We start from the raw sequence: 24,000 nt of genomic DNA, 5'->3' as shown, positions 1-24,000 counted from the left end.
GCTATGTGAATTTAATTGGTATTTAATATTCCGCCATGTGGGTTAGAGAAATTAAAGTGAAAAACAGCATTCTTTGCAAACTCGCTAGATTGGGAGAATACATGTCACTAGTAAATTATACTTGAATACAAATGCATTTAATATCTTGGGAAATTTTATAATTTCTCAGAATATTATCTTTATAATTTTCAACACCGATAGAAAGTTTAAGATAATACTAATCCTGACTGCAGCTACTCTTGGATGCCACCAAAAAGGTTAAATTGTTCGCTTTGCAAAAATGTTATTCCTGTTTCAATCTCTCTACCTGGCTTGGTGTTCTGCTATAGCTCACGTTCAACAAGTTCCACTGTAAATGAATTGGTTGAATGAGAACTGTTTAGAAATTTGTCGTATATTCATATATATATATATATATATATATATATATATATATATATATGTATATATATATATATATATATATATATATATATATATATATATATATATATACGTAAAAAATTATTTGCGGGTATGTGTATATAATTGCATCTCTTTCTGTTTGTGTCCACCACATGACGTTAGGTGCTGGTTTGTTTACCTTCCTCTTACCTTGAGGTTCATCATAAAAGAAGATAAAATATGTACCAGAAAAAAATATCAGTACTGGTTGGGGTTTGGTAGAGTGAAACCTTTTTGGTGGCACCCAAGTATAGCTGCAGTCCAATCACTGACGGCACTAAGCAGTGATTAAGAAATACCAAAGACATTTAACCATGGCCAAATTCAAAGCCATAGCTTTAGATAAATAATAGTGAGTATCAGTGAATGTGTTGCGCTGCTGAACAGCATGATCGAGAACAAAATAGCATCAGCGCAAAGCCATGATTAGGAATAAATGAACTTGAACTTAGTTAAAATATGTCTTTCTCACACACACACACTCACACACACCCACACAAACACACACACTCACACACACTCACACACACACATACACTGATAGATAAATAGCTAGACGTTTCTATACGAGTTCGAAGGTGTGAATTGCTTCCATTCAGTTTTGATCTATACATTTAGCGTGTACCAAACACCAGCTAGAATATATTCAGTATCACAGTGTTTGAAGGGAGTGGAAAATGGGTACTGTATATATCACACGGGAATGATGTGCTGCGCTAGTTTGTACAGATAAGATGATTTGTTGAAATATTATTCTACATATGCAATGTATATTTAGTAAGTAATTTATGCTTGCGATAATGTTATTTTCATTATTTAATTGCAGGTATGCAAGCATTCAACATTTAAGATAATAATGTAAGTATTACATAATTTAATAATTTGATTTATGTTTTATGCAAACTTCCTATTAATGTTAACCAACTTGTACATATATAAATGCACAAACATCACAAACACAACTGTATGTATATACATATATATCCACCAAAGTGTATATAAGTGCATAAATGCATGCGTATATGTATTAAACATGTTTGTTCATATTTAAAAATTTCTCATCGCAATAATGTTTTCAATTAATTTGTATGGCATGAAACCTTAAGTAAACATATAAAACAACTGATGCAAGACAATTGGTTTGAAGCAATCCTGCAGTCGAAAAATGTTCTGAATTTTGTTGGTGGGATTATACACCTAGAAAACTCATTGGACAAAATCAGTGAGCGCGTGAATTCACACACACATTATATCATATATTATATTAACTTGTAATTAGCATCATGATTTGGTGACTTCCCCATACCCATCCTGCTTTTATAGACAGTTACTCTGTGCCTAATTTACTACTCCTAATGACTTGACAATATTTATGACTATACCTAGCCATGAGCTGTCAACGTGTGTAGGCAACATCACGTGGGCATTGTCTGAAGATTGCGCTAAGGCAACAGAAATGTTAATAAGTACTGTTTGAGATGCTTTCATTGCAAGAAACTAATAGTGGCGCCTTAAAACACATATTATGCTTATTAGATGACATGTGTGTATGTGAATGTATGTATATATATATATATATATATAGAGAGAGAGAGAGAGAGAGAAAGAGAGAGAGAGAGAGACAGCCAGACAGACAGAGACAGAGAGACAGAGAGGCAGACAGAGAAAAGGAGACAGTGGAGGTGGAGAAAGTGAGAGAAAAGAAGAAAGAGTAAGAAAGAGAGTGAGAGAAAGAGACAGACAGACAGACAAACAAACAGAGGCACTAGGCCATTCCATCACATACCGGAAAAGTAGACAATCGGATTTAGTAGATACAAAACGCATTCTTGCATAATTACTTCTTTAACTATCGAAGACATTTTGTATATGGGTTAGAGTATAAGTGAATGTGTGCATCATAGCAGAAAAACTATTTTTATTCGTTCATATTTATTTATATGTTTTCATAATAGACCTCGAACACACTTATAATTACAATCGCACGACAGGGATTGACACAAGAAAACATTAAAATATCATATTTCGTCAGTCATAATAACAAATCTATCTTCGTATTCCTATTACATATAGAAGTTTGTTTTACAAGAGACATTGAATCTCATTCATGTATGATATCTTTTAAAAAAAATATGTTGTCGTTTCGTATATATCTACTGGTTCAAAAAGATTTATAAAATACTAATGGGAAGTTAAATGAATTATGAAGCAAATGCTGACGCATAATTTTCTGTGTAAAAGCAAAACAGTAAGAATACATCGTTATTATAAATTGGTAGCACGTTTCATATATTACGCTATATTCATTACCGAAAGTTTTATAGTATTTACATTGAGACATTTCACTTTTCTTTTCGAATAAAGATACTATATTGTATGTCTGTCTATCTGTCTGTCTGTATATATATATATATATATATATATATATGTGTGTGTGTGTGTGTTGTGTGTGTGTGTGTAGATATGTATATATATATATATAATATATATATATATATATATATATATATGCGTGTGTGTGTGTGTGTGTAGATATGTATATATATAATATATATATATATATATATATATATATATATATAATATATATATATAATATATATATATATATATATATATATATATATATATATATATATATATATATATATATATATATATATTATATATATATATGCAGTAATTGGATGGGTTTGGCGATATGGTTCAGGTACCGTAAAAATATAGTAGCTATCATTCGGTCATGCAGTTCTTCTGTTTTTAATGCACGCCAGTGTTGAAATATATACTCATATTTCAATGAAATGACAAATCCTGGACACCAAAGTTGATATGCTAGCGATCGACAAGCCGATTCCTCAATGAAGAAGTGCGACAGAATGAAACAAGAAATAATTACATGGAATCAATGAGAAGACACGTTTTATGGAAAGGAATATAAAGGCATGTCCATGTAACAAGTTAATATTAAGTGTTTACACTTTAGAAAAGCAATCGAAAAGCTATGTTTAGCGGAGTAGTAAGGTATTTGCTGAGACGCATACATCTTGTAAAACTATCTGATCTTCAATTTAGAAGGTCAGCGCAATTCTTCGATCTGCTAAAGGCATGCGCTCTTTCAGGTATACATAGCATGCACTGTTTTGTTATTAGTGTACGGCCTGAATCTCTCTACGATGTCCCACTTAATGATATGCAATATATTGCTGTCCTTCAGATTGCAAATATGTTGAGTGAGACCTGTATACTCTTAATCTTTTACTTTTTTACTTGTTTCAGTCATTTGACTGCTGCCATGCTGGAGCACCGCCTTTAGTTGAGCAAATCGACCCCGGGACTTATTCTTTGTAAGCCCAGTACTTTTTCTATCGGTCTCTTTTGCCGAACCGCTAAGTGACAGGGACGTAAACACACCAGCATCGGTTGTCAAGCAATGCTAGGGGGACAAACACAGACACACAAACATATACACTCACACTTATACTTATATACATATATACGACAGGCTTCTTTCAGTTTCCGTCTACCAAATCCACTCACAAGGCATTGGTCGGCCCGGGGCTATAGCAGAAGACACTTGCCCAAGATGCCACGCAGTGGGACTGAACCCGGAACCATGTGGTTGGTTAGCAAGCTACTTACCACGCAGCCACTCCTGGATCACTTGATTCGGTTAAGAAATATTTATGATTTCTGAGACGTGCACAATAAGAAAGTGTTAAACGTATTACGATAAACAATTACACAGTGACATATTAGACCATAACTGAAATTTGCTCCTCAAAGAGTCACCACTACAAATAATGCTTATTTAACGATTTTTGTAAGCGTGTTTATATGCTTAATTTACATATCGGTTAAATTCGTGTAGAGAACTAGATATTGTTTGAATTTGGTTTGTAGAAGTAGCAGTAATAGTAGAAACTATTCGTTGTTTTTTCATTATTATTTAAAACATCAAGTGCAATAGTCCCGAAAATAGAATACGAAAAAGTTAACATTACCTGGTTATAAGCGTGAAAAAATTAAATTAGTTAATACTCTATTGTTACTGAGACTGAAAAAATCAGTTAGGTCACTCAGTACTTATATTCTCTCGCTCTCCCTACTTATATATATTTATTTATATATGTATGTATATATATGTATATATATATATATATATATGTGTGTGTATATATATATGTATATATATATATATGTGTGTGTGTATATAGATATATATACGTGTGTGTGTATCTCTCTCTCTCTCTCTCTCTCTCTCTCTATATATATATATATATATATATATATATGTATGTATTGAATGATAGATAGAGGATAGATAGATATATTGGGGAAGATTCATTCAACTAAAATTCTTCAAGTCAGTGCTACATCAAGGCCACAGTAAAACGATTGGAATAGGTAAAATAATAAATATAAACACACACACACACACACATGTTCTGGTATTATATTTGCTCTCTTGTTATCGAAGGGTTCCCTATCTTTTATAGAAACTTTATGAAGGATACTATTGAATCGATAAGCATATTCAAGCTATTTGGCGTTGTTTTGTAATACTTGAGTGAAGAGCACCATAATTAACATAAAGGGCCAAATACATTGTCATTATCTAGAATTTCCATCTATTTTTTTTTTTACATAAGCGTAAATTGAAAATCCAAACTCTTAAAGTATGCCCACTCCAAAAATTAGAAATGTCCCTGATCGATTTTATTGATCCCATATTTTTACTGGTACTTCATTTCGTCGTCTTTTGATATACAGCAAAACGACTTCAGCGTGATTCGAACACGAAAGGCCTTTATCTTTTCACCGACACTTCTTTGTATCTAACTTATAAAGCGATTTCTAACATGTCAAAATAGTCAGTATGTTTTCTAGTTTATATTTAAACAAACAGCCATATATATATATATACATATATATATATCTTTTTCGAAGCGCGCAATAATTAGTGAATACTTTTTTTTATTTGCTTCTTTAATGTAAAGTAAGTGCGTAGGGCAAATTGATGTTTTAGTGTGCAAATTACGAAAGAATAAAACGCAAAGTTGAATCAAGTGAGCTTTGAACTGACACCAGTTTGGGGGATGTAAACCGTCGAATGTATTGCCACCAGGCATTTACAAGGATTTCGTTTTGTAACTTAGAATAATAGTGTATTCAATTAAACCGATACAGTAATTATCTTTAGCGATTTCAAAGATTCTACTTGACATTGATTTTTGTGTAGAACACAGTTATTCAATAAAGCAGAAAATAACATTATGTAAAATGGCCATCGATCCTGGAGAGTGAACTGGGTTCATCAATAAAAACTAACATTCTACGGTTATTCAGTATCAGTTTTCCTAAACACTTTCGTAATAGCTGAGTGCACTTGATCTCTCTTGTAAAACATTGGAAAACTTAAAGCTCTGACAATATGTTTCAGGGACCGTAAAAATATAGTAGCTATCATTCGGTCATGCAGTTCCTCTGTTTTTAATACAGGCCAATGTTGAAATATATGTTCATATTCCAATGAAATAACAAATCCTGGATACCAAAGTCGATATGCTACCGATCGGCAAGCCGAAAAAGTGCTTTGAACGCTGCAGTGCACTAAGTGCGTTTCACAAGGTAACCACTTAGAAGAATTACTATATTACACAATTGGCGAATAATAATAATAATAATAATAATAATAATAATAATAATACATTAACTTCCTGAACTGCGGTCAATTCGTGTAGGGAAAGTTATCATGTTGTTTTGTTTTGTTCAGTTGCCGTTTCTTGCTGGTTCGTTCATATTGTACCGAACCCTATCAAGTGTATTGTATGGAAATTTCGGGTGGATGAAATTAGATAGTTGGAAGGCATTCGGATGCACATAAAAGATTGTGCATGATCCTGATAGGCTTAATGCATCGTTCGATTAAACATTATAACGTGTCTCTTGAATAACTTTAAGGCAACATGCGCAAACATTTTCACTAGGTTTGTGATCGGTATTAAAGTGTAGTCTTCTCGTTTGCCCTGCAATTCTCGATACGATGCAAAAAGTAATGGACCCTCTTCCACTTCATGAAACTTAGTTATTAAAAGGCTATCGGTTAACCTCTCCACAATCGAAATATGTGTTGGTATACTGCTGCAAAAATTAACATTACCTATAAATCGTGTCGGTGCTACATAAAATAAATAATCACATTTCATTGGCTATTGAAAATTTCTCCTAGCCAAAACTAATTCAAGGGATCAAATAAAACAATAAAAAGATAAAAATTTGACACCGTTCAAGTGACGACTTGAAGGAACTGTTAGAGCGTATGACAAAATACTTTGTCTTATTTGTCCAATTCCTTTGCGCTCGAAGTTCAAATCTCACTGAATACGACTTTTCCTTATTTTACTAATTCGAGTTTGCCTTATTTTACAAATCAATATAATTACAAATCTATAGCGGTGGATTGTCGGAATTGTTAGCACATAAAGTGAAATCTCAGCTGTATTTGTTCTTGCTCTTAGTACACTGAGTTTTAGGCTTGTAGACGTAATCCTTTCCAGGTTGAATACCTTCATCCGTTTTTGGGACGTGTATTTAGCGGAATTCACTCCGTGAAAAATATTTTCGTCAGGTAACCAGTTTGACTTCCCCTCTTCTTACAATCAGGCTAAGAGAACACCACCCACCGACAATTAAAAGAGGTATTGACGTAGTTCTAACGTTGGTGAAATTGCATAACATATTTTAAATGTTAAAAGGCCTTAAATAATTTATTCTTGATATCATTACGATATCACTTGGTAAGTTAAGGCAGTGAGCCGCAAGAATGGTTAGCACGTCGGAGAAAATGCTTAACGGAATTTCTTAAGACTCTGTATGCCGACTCCTAATGCCACCATTCGCCATTTCACTGCCGATTAACATACAATGCCAGTTAAGGCGGTGAGCTGGCAGAAGAGTTAGCCCGCCGGACGAAATGCTTAGTGGTGTTCCATCTGTCTTCATGTTCTGAGTTCAAATTCCACCGAGGTCGACTTTGCCTGTCATCGAGTCGATACAATCGACCTAACCCGTTTCTCTGTCCTTTTTTGTCCTCTCTGTGTTTAGCCCCTTGTGAGTAGTAAAGAAATAGGTATTTCGTCTGCTGCTACGTCAAATTCCGCCGAGGTCGACTTTGCCTTTCATATTTCGGGGTCGATAAATTAAGTACGAAACACGTACTGGGGTCGATCTAATCGAATGGCCCCCTCCTCCAAAATTTCGAGCCTTGTGCCTAGAGTAGAAAAGAATATAGATATTAGTTAGCCCCTTCCCCGAAAACTTCAAGCCTTGTACCTATTGTTGTTTTTTGAATCATTAAAATTATTTTGAAATAAAAATGTTTTATAGTAGTTCCATCTACATTTTACTTCGGCTGTCATGATTAGTTGTATTATTTCTGAATCTGCACGTAGTGACCGACTCGATTCAAATAGAGAATTATTTTTTAATGTGTAACAACTTTCTTTCAATTAGGCAAACGTTGTAAGTGAATAAACAAATACAATTTTCAAAATATATAATTTTACCCTACTACTACTACTACTACTACTACAACTACAACGACGACTACTACTACTACTACTACTACTACTACTACTACTACTACTACTACCATAATTATTATTCTATCATTATTTTTGGTAGATGTAGAGTGAAGACTTTTACTCTAGAGTTGCGGTAAGATTGTGACAATTCATGCTTGTGATCCACTTTCAATTTTCTTTCTTTCTTTATTTAGTCATGGCTAACACTTGGCCACTCAAGAATGACTGTTTCTAATACATCTCTCAAAGAACGTTGGAAATGTTCCTGGAAAACCCAGCTTTACAATGTTATCTAAATTCTTGGTTACTTAAAACAATTCACTCAAAATCCTCTTCCTAAGTTAACTAAAATTAAGAGAGATTTCGTTACCTTCTTTTCGTTCTTTCAGCTATCATGTTTACAAAACCGAACATAGTCTTCGACACTATAATGATGTTTAAATCTAGTGGATTGCATGACAAGCGAATTGTAACAGCCATATCTCCTCAAATCACAACTCTACTGTCTTTACAGTCAAGAAAGTTTTCAATGATGTAATCGGAGAGAAAGAAGATGCGATAGTTACTGTTGTAACACCTGTCATCACGTGTCTCTCTAATCCGAGCACCATAATCAACAGAAGAAAATCCAGAATTGTTTCTTGTTTTTAGTATATCAGTAACATCTGTTATTTTAGGAGCTTGGTTAGAATAGTCAACATGCTATGTAAACATGACATTAGTGAACCGAAATACTTCCAGAGATATTGAATTTTACAAACAATATTGAATTTTCAAAGTAATATTGAATTTTCCTAATAATATTATATTTTCATTCTCTCAGACCAAGGTGAACGCTGTTGTTCTTAGATTAAAGATATTTAAAAGTCAGTTGAAAAAATCCATCCGAAAATAGTAATTTTTGTACAAGCCATTTGCAATATGCTAACTTATTTAATTTAGAATGCTATTCTAAGCCAAAAACAAATTCCACTGTCTTTAACTTCTCAGAGTACCGACACTATTCAGTTTATCTAAGTCCATAAACTTTCGGATGTATTTGTTTCTTAAAATTTCGCTCTCCTAAAATTCATTATTTTAACTGAATTAAACCAAATTTCTGACTTGTAGAAGAAACCTCGTGCTCTCACCGGTTTGTTTCGAGTATCCTTTAGTTTTTTGGGGTTTTTTTTTCGCTTGTGCCAGTTTATTTGGACGTGTGTAAATTATTAACATGTAAACAAAATCAATGTCTGAGGTAATAAGAGTCTAACACACTTTAATCTTATTCGATTTTCTCCCTTATTAATTACACTTAATTTAATTTTACTCATTCCGAATGCAAACTGTAGTTATTATTCACATAAAAAGTTATAAATGACTCATCCAAAGAAAAGTATGTTTGTTCACGAGAACACATACACACAAACGCACAAGTAGTATATCTTTCTTTGGGATATATTCAACACTTAACGTTTGACTCTGGGCAATCATATATGTCTGGGTGTACACTCATGCGCTCTCATATAAGAGAGCAAGAACAAATAAAAGAAAGTAGTACTCAATACATGTATTTGAAGTTGGAAGTATTTCAATTTCAAGGTGGCTCAAAGCTGTTCTATTTACACATACCCACGGAAAAGACGATTTAAACATACCCACGGAAAAAAAAAAAGGATTTAAACGAAATTTTGCAACGTATTTCCGATGTATATTTTGAAGTTCCAACAGTACGTTGAACTAACGTAGATATTTAGCTTCGAAGCGACAGCGATTCTTTCCTTGTATGTTCCACGTGGTAGAGCAGACACGACGTCATCGTCAGGTGGTCCGAGTCCTGTGCTGCTACCTTTCCAACGATGTTAGTTACGATGTATAGTGATAACCGATTTGGTATACCGTTTTGCGTGTAGAGCATGACTACATAGTGTAAATATAGGCGGGTGATAGTATATCATTGCATTAGAACACAACAAAGGAAATAGTCTCTCTGCAATCGAGGATTTTGTACCCTAAAATTGAGCATGGGTTAGTAACAATATGGATTGAATTTTCGGGTTATCAGCAGGTAGAGTTAAAAGTTCACTAAAAGGGAATATCTTAATTTGCTGTACTGTTATACTTGTATATTTAACACCCTACTGTTGAAACACAGTAAAAAAAAAAACTATTCGGTTACACATTTTAAAAGAAAAACATATACATATATAAAATAATACAAACTTGGTAAGGTAAAATTAGCAGTTATCAAGTTACGTCGGTGTAATAATAATAATAATAATAATAATAATAATAATAATAATAATAATAATAATAAGAAGAATGATAATAATAATAATAATGTACTCGTAATAATAATGATTTCAAATATTTATATTAGGATTGAAAGTTTAGGAGGGGGCGTTATTCAATTACATCGATCCCTGATCTCAGCGGGTACTTATTTTATTGACCACGAGAGAGAAAAAAATATGCAGAGCTGACCTAGGCAGTATTTCATCTCAGAACTCAAAGCACCGAAAGAAATACTGATGCAAATTTTGTCCGACACACCAACGATTTTGCCATCTCAGTACCTAAAGGATAAAACTACGAAAATAATAATAAAGTTATATATGTGTGTATATATGTGTGTGAATGTATGTTTGTTTATGTGTGTGTACTGTACCCTGTAATTTGGTATTGAGATTTATTTTACTTAATATTGCATGTAAACTTGTATGTAAGTGTTTGTGTGTAAATATGTGCGTGCATGGTGTCTGTATGTATGTTCATATGTATGTATACTTGTATTCGTGTATTTATGTGTATTTAAGAGAGCAAGTGAAGGCGTAAGTGATAAGTGGGAAAATTTCATAATACAATCGTTTTAACTGAAATATATCAAGTATGAATTTTAATGCTACTGTTGTATTGGAATATATTGTTAATAGTAAAAATCTTACAGAATGGTAATGATTGCAAGAAAAGAAGATTTGAATCTCACAATGAGGTCACTGCTTTCAATTCATCCACATAAGAACCATTCCGCGCACACAAGTGAACTCATATGAGTGTGTGCGTGTGTGTGTGTTTGCGTGTTCGTGTCTGTGTGTGTGAGTATAGACATATATACTAATATATATCACTTTGATCACCTTGACCGACCAGTCCGTCAGGCGTCCATTTGACACCGCTGGTCACAGCACGCTGTCCACTCCTCTCTGCATCGCGCCTTTCTCATCCACATGAAATCGTAACACCACCGTCGTGGAGGTATTCCGGGTGGTCCTTTCCGCTCACGCGGGTACCACTCGAAATCTGCGTGAGTCGGGCATTATCGGTGATTATCGGTGAGCCGGGCGACGTGTCCAGCCCATCTATACTTATATATATATATATATATACATACATACATACATATATATATATATATATATATAATATATATATATATATATATATACCGGATAAACACAATGTGAAACAAGGTGGAAAAAAGAGTACTCAAATACCAGTGGTAGAGTAATATGCTTTATTTTAAGCAGCAGAAAATTCAACAAAATCTGTTACTCTGAGTTTCTCGTTGCCGTTCATCAGACAGTTTTTGGTAGCAAAAACTGTCTGATGAACGGCAACGAGAAACTCAGAGTAACAGATTTTGTTGAATTTTCTGCTGCTTAAAATAAAGTATATATATATATATATATATATATATATATATATATACTTCTACGTACACTTTCATATGCATGCATACATTTAGATATATATACATTTACATTTCAGTATAACTTGTATAAGGCAGCAACCTGGTAGAATCGTTACCGCTCCGAGCAAAATGTTTAGCGGCAATTCGTCCGTCTTTACGTTCCAAATTCAAATTCTGCCGAGAAATTCCATTTCGGGGTGGATAAATTAAAGACCAGTTGAGCACCGGAGTCGATGTAACTGACTTACCCACTTCTTCGAACTTGCTAACTTGTAAATAATTCTAGCATCCTACAGCGCATACCAGCCACACATATATACTTTTATGTATTATTAAATGCCCGCGCTGAACTTGAAGTTGTTTGACATTATAGAGCAATCTGCTAAAGCCGTGTGCGAAATGTCAGTCTAGATATCTGTCGGTGTTTCTACCTGCCTGTCTGTCTGTCTTTCTATCTCTCTGTCTACACACACAAATACATACACATATATGTATATACACACAAACACACACATATATATGTGTATACACATACACACAGACGGATAGATAGAGAGAAAGAGAGACAGAGATGTACAGACAGATAGATAAATATATGTAGTGCACTAACAAATGCGAAACTACATACAATATGAGTAAATGAATACGCGTATGTGCTTGTATACTGCTATTTGTAAGTGTCTCTCTCACTGCATACGTTTATTAATTTATTTAGATGTTCATACATTTATATACGAGAGTGTATAAGAGAGATTATATGATGGCCATTGATGACCATATATTAAGACAACAAAATAACTCAGTTCATGCGTGTTATGACAAAGTAGTAAAGTCAATTGTGATACATTTACGTACACACACACACATATATATGGAAAGGAAGACAGAGATGTATATATATACTTATTCACTCACCCACATAGATACATGTACATTTGCAGTATGTGTGTGTGTGTATGTTTATGTATGTATACAAACATATATGCACACATTGATAAATACACACAACACACACTGTACACACACAACATATATGTATGTGTATGCATACATATATATATATATATATATATATATATATATATTTGTGTATGTTTATATGAATATGTATGTGCATGTATATATATATATATATATGTGTGTGTGTGTGTATATATGTATAGATATGTGTCTGTATATGTATGCATGCATTTATATATGTATGTAAGTACGTACGTACGTATGTATGTATGTATGTATGTATGTATGTATGTATGTGTATGTATGTATGTATGTATGTGTATTCATCACATCAGAGTAAACAACTTATGATAAATGATGTACAATTCTTAAATAGTCTCTAAGTTGGGTCAGACATGAAGGAATAATCTCTGGCAGAGAAAGCTTGATAATGACAGTAATGGATTATTCGTATCCCCCTCCAGCTACCCACCTCATGACTTACAGACGCTCCTAACGTCTGCTACTGTATTTAGATCTGGTTCGTTATTGCAGCTACTGTGCAAGATGAAAATATTTCGAGTAACGGAACATCCAGTTTTTTCTTATTCGCTACGTGGTTTTCCTGAATTGGCGAGAACTCTACTTTTAGATGTACCAGGAAAACATTATAATGCCATTCTTGTGTTGTAGTTGTTGCTGTTATTGATGTATTGTTCTTATATTCGTTATAGGAGTCGTTGTTGTAACGTTTTGTTCCTTCCAGTTTTCGACCAATCTATACTTACATTTCGTTCCTCGCTGTGAGGTTTAATTTAGGTGAAATTTATATATTTGATATCAAACTCGTTGTTGCTGTAATTACCGCTGAAGTAGCTGATGTGAATGATGATGATGATGATGACCATGATTGTGACGATGATGTTGCGGTTCATAACGATATTGCTCCGTAGGGTGGTCCTGTTGATGATAGCGGTCATGGTCATGATTTTGTGCCTCCTGCTGCTGCTCTTTTTAATTCTGTTTTCCGACAAACTCTGTGTCTTTCTGTTGCTATTTTGATTTTGACCCGCTATAAATAGTAGCCAAGCTCTCCTTCTCCTAAGTCGGACATTATCTTAAATCACAACTAAAGGAAAATACCTATGATAAGAAAATGCATGCTTTACGATTAGTTTTTGTTTAGTAATTTTGATTTACCTTGGTGGATCTTAGGTTACGTTGATCTTCCTGTGAAACTTGATTTTCATCTGAAATTTCTTTCCCAAATGCTCAGACCTGTTTTTTTTGTGTGTGTGTATGTGAGCGTATACGAGGAAATGAGTACAAATGTCTGTTCCACACACCAACAATGTTGTGCAAAGGGAAACAAGGGTCGATATTGACAGGCACCAGCGTTGTTACAGGAGTTGTCATCAGAACGCTAACTACAGGAAAATACATTACAACGCATCACGGAGAACTCCTTAATATTTTCACCGACGCAGAAAACCAGTTTGCTACTTTTTTTTATCCACCCTTTAAAAGATGATTAGGAAATATGATGTCAGTAAGATTTGAAATCAGTTTGGAGAGAGATGCAACAAATACCTCTGATGATTTTGCTCATTCATGGATCTCTAAGATGAAATATCAACGACAGCAACATCAACAATAACGACGACGTAATGGACATCAAGAATTGCCAGTAGTAGTTAAATGTATTAACAACAATGATAACGAAGATAGTTTGCATGCTGGTTGCTTAAATGTCTGTGCAGCTAAGAAGAAAGGCAGTATATAATCTTGTGACATATATGTGTGTGTACGTGTGTATGAATACAATTTTTATTTTGTAATTACATTCTTATTATAAATATACTTTATTAGATAAGCAATGATTCAATAAGTTCTAGGCTGGTTGTAACTGGAACATCTCTGGTCACAAATTTAATTGCCCTGGGATCAGGTAACAACAGCAAATAAAATGGTTGAATATATGTTAGAAATAGCACCCAAATCACCTGAAATCACAGAATAACTTCATAAAGCGGAATTCTTTGTCCAATGTATTTCTTGATTTAGAAATTATGAGATGGCCATGCCTGTAATACTTTTAAACAAAAATTTAATTGATCATTGCTGTCCTGGGCAAAAACAGCAACAGCATCACGAAATGATCATCAATTCTCTATGTAAACTGTTCTTCATCGCGTTTTACATAATTTTCCTTTCTCTATTGTCTTATTACACATACTGTTTATGTCTTTCTATGTCTCTCATGCGATGTCTCTTTATCACTCTAAATATAAATTCATTACCTAACTATAGTAAACAATGTAACAACAGAACCAGGCATAGATCAACGTTTTGAAAGATAAATTTACTGCACCAGACTTTTTATGCTTTGCTTTCGTTTTTGTATTTTTACTTTAATTTTATGATGTTTTTCTAAAATTGTTTCGTGATTTCGTTTTCATGTTTATCACTCTTTGCTTGTTCTGTTTTCTTGTCTATTATTCGGACACTATCAATTTACACCTCTTTCAGTTACATTCAAAATCACATTATGTAAATTTGTTCGTTTATACTTTGTTCTCAAAGTAACACTTGTTCAGCTATGAAAACCGCTAGTTTCTAGAAACTCTCAGTATAATTCATTTTATTTACATTTCCTGTCATTGAACCTTGTGATTTGAAATTTTCGGCTGCCATTTTAAATATATTTGTTACAGAGCCTTGACTCTTCATCTGTTACAATTCATTACAAAATGCCTCGTATTAATGATAATTAAAGATAATGAAATATCCATACAGTACTACTGTTAGATGACATTTGATAGGGCTCTATTAAAGTAACAGAGAACACTTTACTCAATATTGTCGACGCAAAGACCGATCTGTAGCTGTAAATATATATATTTTCCTGTACCGAATTGAGGACAAAGCCTGTTTACCGACGTCTATCTTATGAGTATTCACACGAAAAGATTACTTTGAGTAATACAAAATACCTTGATGAAGCGAATGAATGACAACGTCAGATACTGTCGTAAAAATTGCAATTATCGTTTCCATCGTTCTCAAGAGCCGAACAAGAAAATTAATCGCTTGTTCTAAATGTTCTGAAACAACCAATCGATCTTTTGCTTTGAAGAAAAATGTAACCACACTGTGATGAACTACATTGTCAGTTCATCAACTTCAACACAAATATTTAGAGCAGCATTCATCCTTCCTGATATTATGTGGTTGTGTATACATACGAATATACGTACATTACAAACACACATAAACATACATAGCTATATATGTGTACACACATTTATAAATATGTATGTGCATATATATAAATATTTGAGCTGGTATGGACACAACACACACAGACATACCATACACAGACATACCACACACGCACACAGACATACCATACACAGACATACCATACACAGACATACCACACACGCACACAGACATACCATACACAGACATACCACACATGCACACAGACATACCACACACATGTATGTATGAGTACATGCATACGTGTATGTGTTTGTGTGTATGAGAGAGAGAGAGAAAGAGTGAGTGAGAGAGAAAGATAGAGTGGAGGAGAAAGATTATTTTCGCGTATGCTTTTGTGTATCGAGGCATCTTTCTTACACTGAATATAAATAGAGACAGATACACGCTTAAATATCCATACCCACAGACACATGTTAACAATTACACACGCCCGCGCAGACATACACAATAACCCAACATGCACATATATAAATTTGCGTCCCAGAGCTGAGTAATAAATGCTGAATCAACTGACTGCAGCTTTCTCAAATAACTGTCTATGTTTAATTAATTAGGTTGTCCATAGTAATTTGAGATTAAATTTCATGTAAAAGAAACAAATAAATAAATGAAGCTATTGTCACATCAAACAAACAAAGTAGAATTAATGTGATCCAGATGATATTGTTATGACTACATAGCTTTAACTGACGACCGTACACGTTCCTGTCCTGCATACGATCAAACGTTGATAATTTTCAAATCAGACAAGAATGAAAAAGGAAATAAGCAAAAACACATGATATAAGAAATAAAATAAAATCATGGTGGCATACTCTAGACGGAGCAGTCGATAAATATAAATAAATAATATTTTATGTAAAGAAAAACATTTATGAAAAAATAATATTAAAAATGTTTCTTTATTTGCCACAAGGGTTTCAAGATCTGCAACAAAATACAATATACTTAAAAAGAGGAGTTGCAATTGTGTGTGGTGAGATAGAAATTTTATTTGGAAACCAAGATAAGGGTGAAGTACTTGAATTTATGATATTTTGAGAAACAAATAAGGCACATGAAAAAAATTTTAAAAAGAATATAATAAAATACATACTGTTTACAACCAGATTCAGTTTCTAAAGCAGGGAACTCCCTACACATAGATGGCCGAATGGCCAGTAGCTAAATGCGTGAATCAGTAAGCTTTATGATTATGATTAAACGAACTCTCCATTGTTTCCCTATATAGTTTATAGCTGGAGATTTCTGAAACTCCCGTTCATGATTTACAGCGGCCATATAACGTTTATATGTGTTACATCGTTTTATATGATTTTTTGTTTTATGGATTTAAATGGTTATAAAAGTTGCACCTACAGTGAGACTTTTATAAATATCTCCTAATAATATGTTTTAAATTTCTACTTCTGTATTTAAAATTTTGATAGAAATATAATCTATCTCCTTCTTGATCAGAACTTCGTCAGCGAAGTGTTAAGCTTTTTCGAATAGGCTTCCCTGCTACTGTTCCGAATGGCTCTGAATTACACTTCCTTCAAAGGGTATGTGAGTCGGTTCCTCCGCATAATCTCATTCACTGAATATATGCTATTCTTTAGCAAAGTGAGTCTGTTCACGGGGATGCACATTATTGCACTCTTTTAATTACAATTATTTTATGGTTTTCTTTGCATTTGTTTTAGTTCTTTTGATCAAAAAAGCGAAATGATATGCTTCGGCCAAAATCTGGTCGCCTTTCTCATAAATGGACGAGGAACTGGCCAAATATAAAGCGGATAACACAATGAATAAATTTGAAGTAGAATAAGTGTAAATTTATATTAAAACACGCCATAAATAAAAGAAAACAAAATATTTTAAAAACATCTCGCAAAACTTACAAGTCAGAGTGAGTCATTGTACCACACAACTCTGACCATCTTTATTGTTCCGTCCAACTTCTTTCGAGTATCGAGGTTCTGTCGTTGTCAAACTACCCATGGACATAGGCAAGAAAGTCTCCGAACCTAGAAAACTTCTTCAGAGCAAGAGTTGATGTTAGCCAAATCTGTGTTCCCTCTTTTCTTAGGGCGTTGTTTACACGCAGTGTCTTTTGTTCGAAGCACTAAGCACACATTCCTGTAAACCTCATAGTGCTGGACGAGAAGCATTTCTCTTTCACTTTTGACAGTATATCTACTATCTTCTATTTTGAAGGAAGGTGAATATCACCACTGCTTTTCGTGTGAAAATGGTAACTTTTCTCTTTGATTGCTCTCAAATATGCTTTTTAGGCAATGAAAGACCGTATATCTCAAAATAGTTTTTTATAGAATATTTTCTTTGGAGTTAGTTTGGTGTTGTCAAGCTGCCTTTTCTGATGCAGTTGTAATACAGATAAGACTCTTATACCAAAAATGTTGGACTAGGCACTGCACACATCCTACGCAGAACACTTTCCATACAATAACCATCAGAGCATCACAACAAATCACAGCACATACCTAAGGCACACAGAGCTGCGCTCGGTAGTGAAGTGAAAGCACGCTATAAAAAAAACCTACTGAATAAAAATAATAATAATGATAATAATAATAATAAAAATAATAATAATAAAAATAAAAATAATAATAATAATAATAATAATAATAATAATAATAATAATAATAATAATAATAATAATATAATAATAATGAGAAGAAGAAGAAGAAGAAGAAGAAGAAGAAGAGAAGAAGAAGAAGAAGAAGAAGAAGAGAAGAAGAAGAAGAAGCAGAAGAAGACGAACAACAACAACAACAGTGATAATAATAAAGATTGCTTGTAAATGTAATTGTGGTGTGATATGGGGGTGATTTCTAGGAATGCCACGTTACTTTTACAGTTATCGACGTGATATTTGAACTATATTCATTGCATATATATATTTTGCTGCCTTCTATTCCGCTTGCCGATTGACTACTGAGCAACAGACGCTGACTGGAATGCTACTAGATGTTATCATTCTCACAGTTGGCTCAGAAAGACAGTAGATAGTTGATGTGTCTTTGAGCGCTGTGATTAAGATAAAATGTAGAAATTTATTTAATTCATGTTAAACGTGATACATATCTTAACAATTGTGCACGGGTGAGCCAACGAGAAGTCTCTATATATCAATCATTAAGTTTATGCTGGATCTGTTTGGACTTCTCTAATACCAGCCTAATACCCTGCATGTATATTTGTACAATATCGTTTGAAAAAAAAGAGTAACTACAATCGATATTGTCATAAATGCAGTATGCGCATGTTTTAAACTGCATTCGGTTGTGGGGCCCTGAAATGTGTGGAGCAACCTCTTAGCCACGATTGTTCCCAGTTTTACTCTGATCCAGAGTGATTGCACCTTTCAGGGTCACAGCTATAGGGTACTTAGCATATTATGGTTTACCTACCTTTCTATCAGGCGGAATCTGCGGAAGCGACCTTTATGGTTCAGTGGAGAGGAAGACGGCTTCAGCAATGCACTGTGGAGTGAAGAGAAGGGGACTGAAGCAAGTAAGATATCTTGGTCATCCACTGCATCCGTCTTTATCCTGACTCGTCTTCACTTAGTCCTTCCACTAGGTTGAAGATGGTTGCGAACGAGAGATTGAAATGAGCAGCGCGCAACGCTTCTTCACTTTAAACAACGTCACTGTGAAAGTCATCGGTCATCACTTAGGAGGACTAGGGTCCTCGTCACAAAGACAGACGAACATACTTTCGGATAAAAAAGAAACGGGGTGGTTATAGATGAAGTATCTTTGATCATGGGTTACTTGAACTAAAACTGAGCTAGTGCTAAATAGCAATAACCATAACCACCCTATACTGCTGATGTTGAAATACCTCTCATTAAAAATATTGAAGTATTTGAATATCTTTATGCAAATCCAAAATTTCGTGAAGTCTGTAAACACCTACTTGTAGTTTCGGTTTATTGACGTTAAGCGGATCACAATTAATTCATAAATCACCCTACACCTTTTTAAAAAAGTTTCTTGACAGCCATTTTCAAACTGAGCAAACAATAAGTAACAGAGAATGTTTTGAAAATATTTTTGTAGATTTGATGTCTTTGCATATGATTAAGTTCTCCAAAAGCTCATCCACTTAAACAAGTCAACTATTAAATTTTATTTCTATTATTAATCGAGTGGAAATCAAGCTTAAGTAAATTTGATAGCTTTCAGTATGTAAATAGTTATATTTCTTTCGACATTTTAAACGAAGAAATTTTCTATCATGTAATTTTTTCAGTCATTGTACTGCAGCCAGTCTGGGGAACTGCATTTAGTCAAACAGATCGAGTACTGGACTGATTTATAAAGTCTGGTACTTACTCTGTCGGTCTGTTTGCTAAACCGCTAAGTTACAAGTACGTAAACCAATCAACATCGGCCAAGTGGTTGTGGAGGGGACACAAAGACACACACGCATACAAATATATATATTATTATATATATATAACGAGTTTCACACACACACTATATATATATATATATATATATATATATATATATATATATATATATATATATATATATATAATATATATATATATATACGAGTTTCACTCGCAAAGCTAATGCCTGGGGCATTAGTAGGGCACACTTGCTTCAGATTGATCCCGAATCTATGCAGTTTCAAAAGGAGGTTCTTGAGCTCTCATCCATAAATTTTTGGTGCTCAATGCAAAACTTCTCTAGCGAAACAAAATTAATATCCTTTCCAATTATAGTCATTTCATGTATTCGGACATGAAAGAATTTATTGCCCAATACATCCTTCTTATTTTTTAAAGTTAGTTAAGCTATATTTGTTTGCAGGTTGAGTGGCGGTTTAGAATAGTTTATTGGCATATTTCTTCTTTAAACTCATTTCCTTTACGGCCTCTCCGCAAATTCTGTCATGTCAACTACACGCCTCTCCAAAATATATATGTCCTGTAAGAAATCTATCACGTTGCTTAAAGTGAAGACAGTAGAGTTAGTAGAGAGCTATACGATATGCCTAATTCCAAGCTTTACGCTTGGAATTAGGCATATTAAGCTTTGAATTAGGCATAGGGTGTATTGAAACATGAAAATCCAAACTTTAGGTGCATTCGGGATTGGCTTAGGTCATCATGACATAAAATTATGTAAATATAAATCTATAAACATACATATTTTCTAATTTTTCAGTTCTTTTTCTTCTTACAGATATCCTCTAATCCTTTAGACGTATTTACTACAAAATAAGGGATTACCAGAATAAGAAGTATTAATTTGAAAATATGGCTTATAAGATTTGACGAACAAATGTGGATTTAATGTTTATTTTTTCTTTATTCTCTCGCTCGATTTTATTTCTCGGTTACACATATATATTCAGCTAAAGAAAATTAATCTCAGAATTTAGCCACTAAATTCTTATTACTACCAGTTGTCTAACTGGTATTCATCTAATATATTTCTTACTACCCACAAGGGACTAAACATAGAGGGGACAGACAAGGACAAACAGACGGATTAAGTCGATTACATCGACCCCACTGCGTAACTGGTACTTGATTTATCGACCCCGAAAGGATGAAAGGCAAATCGACCTCGGCGGAATTTGAACTTAGAACGTAACGGCAGACGAAATACGGCTACGCATTTCGCCCGGCGTGCTGACGTTTCTGCCAGGTCGCCGCCTTATTCTGGTATTCATCTAATTCATCATATACACTAGTATGCAGGTATTCCAACACATATACGTTCGTTGTTTTATGTATGTATGCATCAATGAATGTTGGTAGGTAGGTTTATAAGCAGATAGTGAGGCAGGCAGGCATGGTTGTAGGTAGGTCGGTAGGTAAGTTATACAGCTATAATCATACAATTAACAATTTCCGGGTATCTCTTTGCTGGTTTCTTATTTCTTTTTTGCCCACAAGAAGCTACACACAGAGGGTACAAACAAGGACAGACTAACGGATTAAGTCGATTATATCGACCCCAATGCATAACTGGTACTTATTTAATCGACCCCGAAATGATGAACTCAGAACGTAGCAGCAGACGAAATAACGCTAAGCAATTCGCTCGGCGTGCTAACGATACTGCTGGTTTCTGTGGTCATTCAGAGTGAGAAACTATGAAAATATATTAGTTGTGAAGAGTACTTTTGTTCTTCGCTATGTGGATTATTAGCCTTAGTTTTTGTTCGCCAAACAGCATCAAAGGAACGGTGACATTTTAGGCAATCCCACCAATTTGAAGCAGTCATTCCGTTATCTCAATGCAACAGATTAAATACCTGAATTAAATAATAAAAAAAAAAACAGAGACTTTCCTTCCCTGAGCAAAAGATATGCATCTGGAAAATCGTGGTACTTTCTAGCGATGCCTGATATAGACTTAGAACCTGATATAGCAGTACCTAGCAGTACTTCAATACTAGCGACTTAAGAGATCTATAAGGGTAGAGGTAGATTTTTTAAGAAACGCATGAACATCACATTACATGAAATCTATGTCAGTGATGAAAATCGACTTAGCGCATCGGTATCCAAACCATTCACTTATCAAAAACCAAGAACGGACGGAGAACACTAGAAATAACATAAAATGTCATATTAACGGTGTGGTCGCACTACGCCCAAAGTTAAATTACTGTGATACATAAAAGTATAAAAATATGGGTATATGCTACACACATATGAAGAAGGATCGATAAATACACACACATAAATTTGACTTAATGCAATAAGGTATTTCTTGATGATCCATTGTGACTAAATATCTAAATGCACATGGAACACTTATTGCAGTGCTTCAATCAAGAATAATAGTGAAACGTTCGTACGGATTATAATATAAACTTGTCCTTAACATTATTTATCTCTCTTTTTCTCTCTCTCTCTCTCTCTCACGGTCGCACAAGCACACACACACACACACACACACACACACACACACACACACACACACACACAACACATACACATACATACATACATACATACATACATACATACATACATACATACATACATACATACAAACATACATTATGGCTGTCCCCTCGTTATCGAGTATGGCCATTGCACGAAGCTTAACTGTTACTGGTGCTGTGATCGAATGTGACTTTTTAGCCCAGCCAATGATTTACAAAGTCTTGTACAGAATTGGCAACTAAAACCTTTACCGGTAATAGCCGGCTGTAGTTATAACTAGGCTTCATGTACCTTTGCATGTCGTTTAAGTCCTCCTGCCGAATTACACTCTCTTCCACATGCCCGACATGCATACATACCTACATGCTTACATACATACGTCTTTCTATATATGTATAACTCTAAAGTTCATAAGTGAATCAGTGTCAGAGTGTCTTGTGTATTGCATTTAGCAAATTATGTCTAGAAAAGTACAAGTCAAAGCTCACGGTCTTTGAGTCTCTGTACTGGTTAACAGCTAAATTATATATGTAGGTGGTTGTTGTTTGTGTATGTATGTGTTTGCGCGTGTATGACTGTGAATGTCAGTGTGTATGCATGCACAGGACTGGGTGTCCATGTTCTTACAATTGAATTGCCCAGACTTAGACTTCAACATTTATTCTGCGCTTGTTTTCGATTTATTTTAGAATTTCGTTCATTAATTTTTGTAAATGATATTTACACAAGTGAATCAGGGTGTTTTTTGAAGCCTGTGTGGTCAACCTAACTTTGCGCATTTTAACTCCGTCCTTTAACCGTTTATCTCATTCAGGTCATTTTATACAATCACATAATTTTTTATAGAGGATAACTTCAATCAATAGCAGAAAAAAACTAAAGCCACCTCTCAGATGTATCATGGATGTGGAAATCCATCTATGATTAAGCCGTAACAAATTTACCTGTCTGTATATGCTTTTGTTTTACAGATTAAGAGCAAAGTAAATTACCATCTCATTTCCTAAATATTCATAAGCGTCTTAAATGACAACACAAGAATTAAGAAATCATTTACTGATTTACGAGGAATTAGAAGTCAACATCGTTAATAATTCATTTATGGCTAACGATTATATATTCCATCGCTTAAAAGCACATCTATTCAG

The 24,000-nt window shown here is 34.1% G+C and overlaps 1 protein-coding gene across 1 annotated transcript in view; it reads left to right on the top strand.

Moving 5' to 3' along the window:
- LOC115219520 overlaps window positions 1–24,000 on the top strand; it is a 232,189-nt gene that overhangs the window by 37,711 nt on the left and 170,478 nt on the right. Inside the window, exon 2 of the mRNA XM_036508086.1 lies at window positions 1,271–1,302. The gene's annotated coding sequence lies outside the window, so the exon portion shown is untranslated. The remainder of the gene's footprint in view (window positions 1–1,270; window positions 1,303–24,000) is intronic.

This window comes from Octopus sinensis, linkage group LG1 (assembly GCF_006345805.1).
Source record: "Octopus sinensis linkage group LG1, ASM634580v1, whole genome shotgun sequence".
In the NCBI taxonomy this organism is placed as follows: domain Eukaryota; kingdom Metazoa; phylum Mollusca; class Cephalopoda; order Octopoda; family Octopodidae; genus Octopus; species Octopus sinensis.
This window is presented reverse-complemented; position numbering and strand designations above follow the sequence as displayed.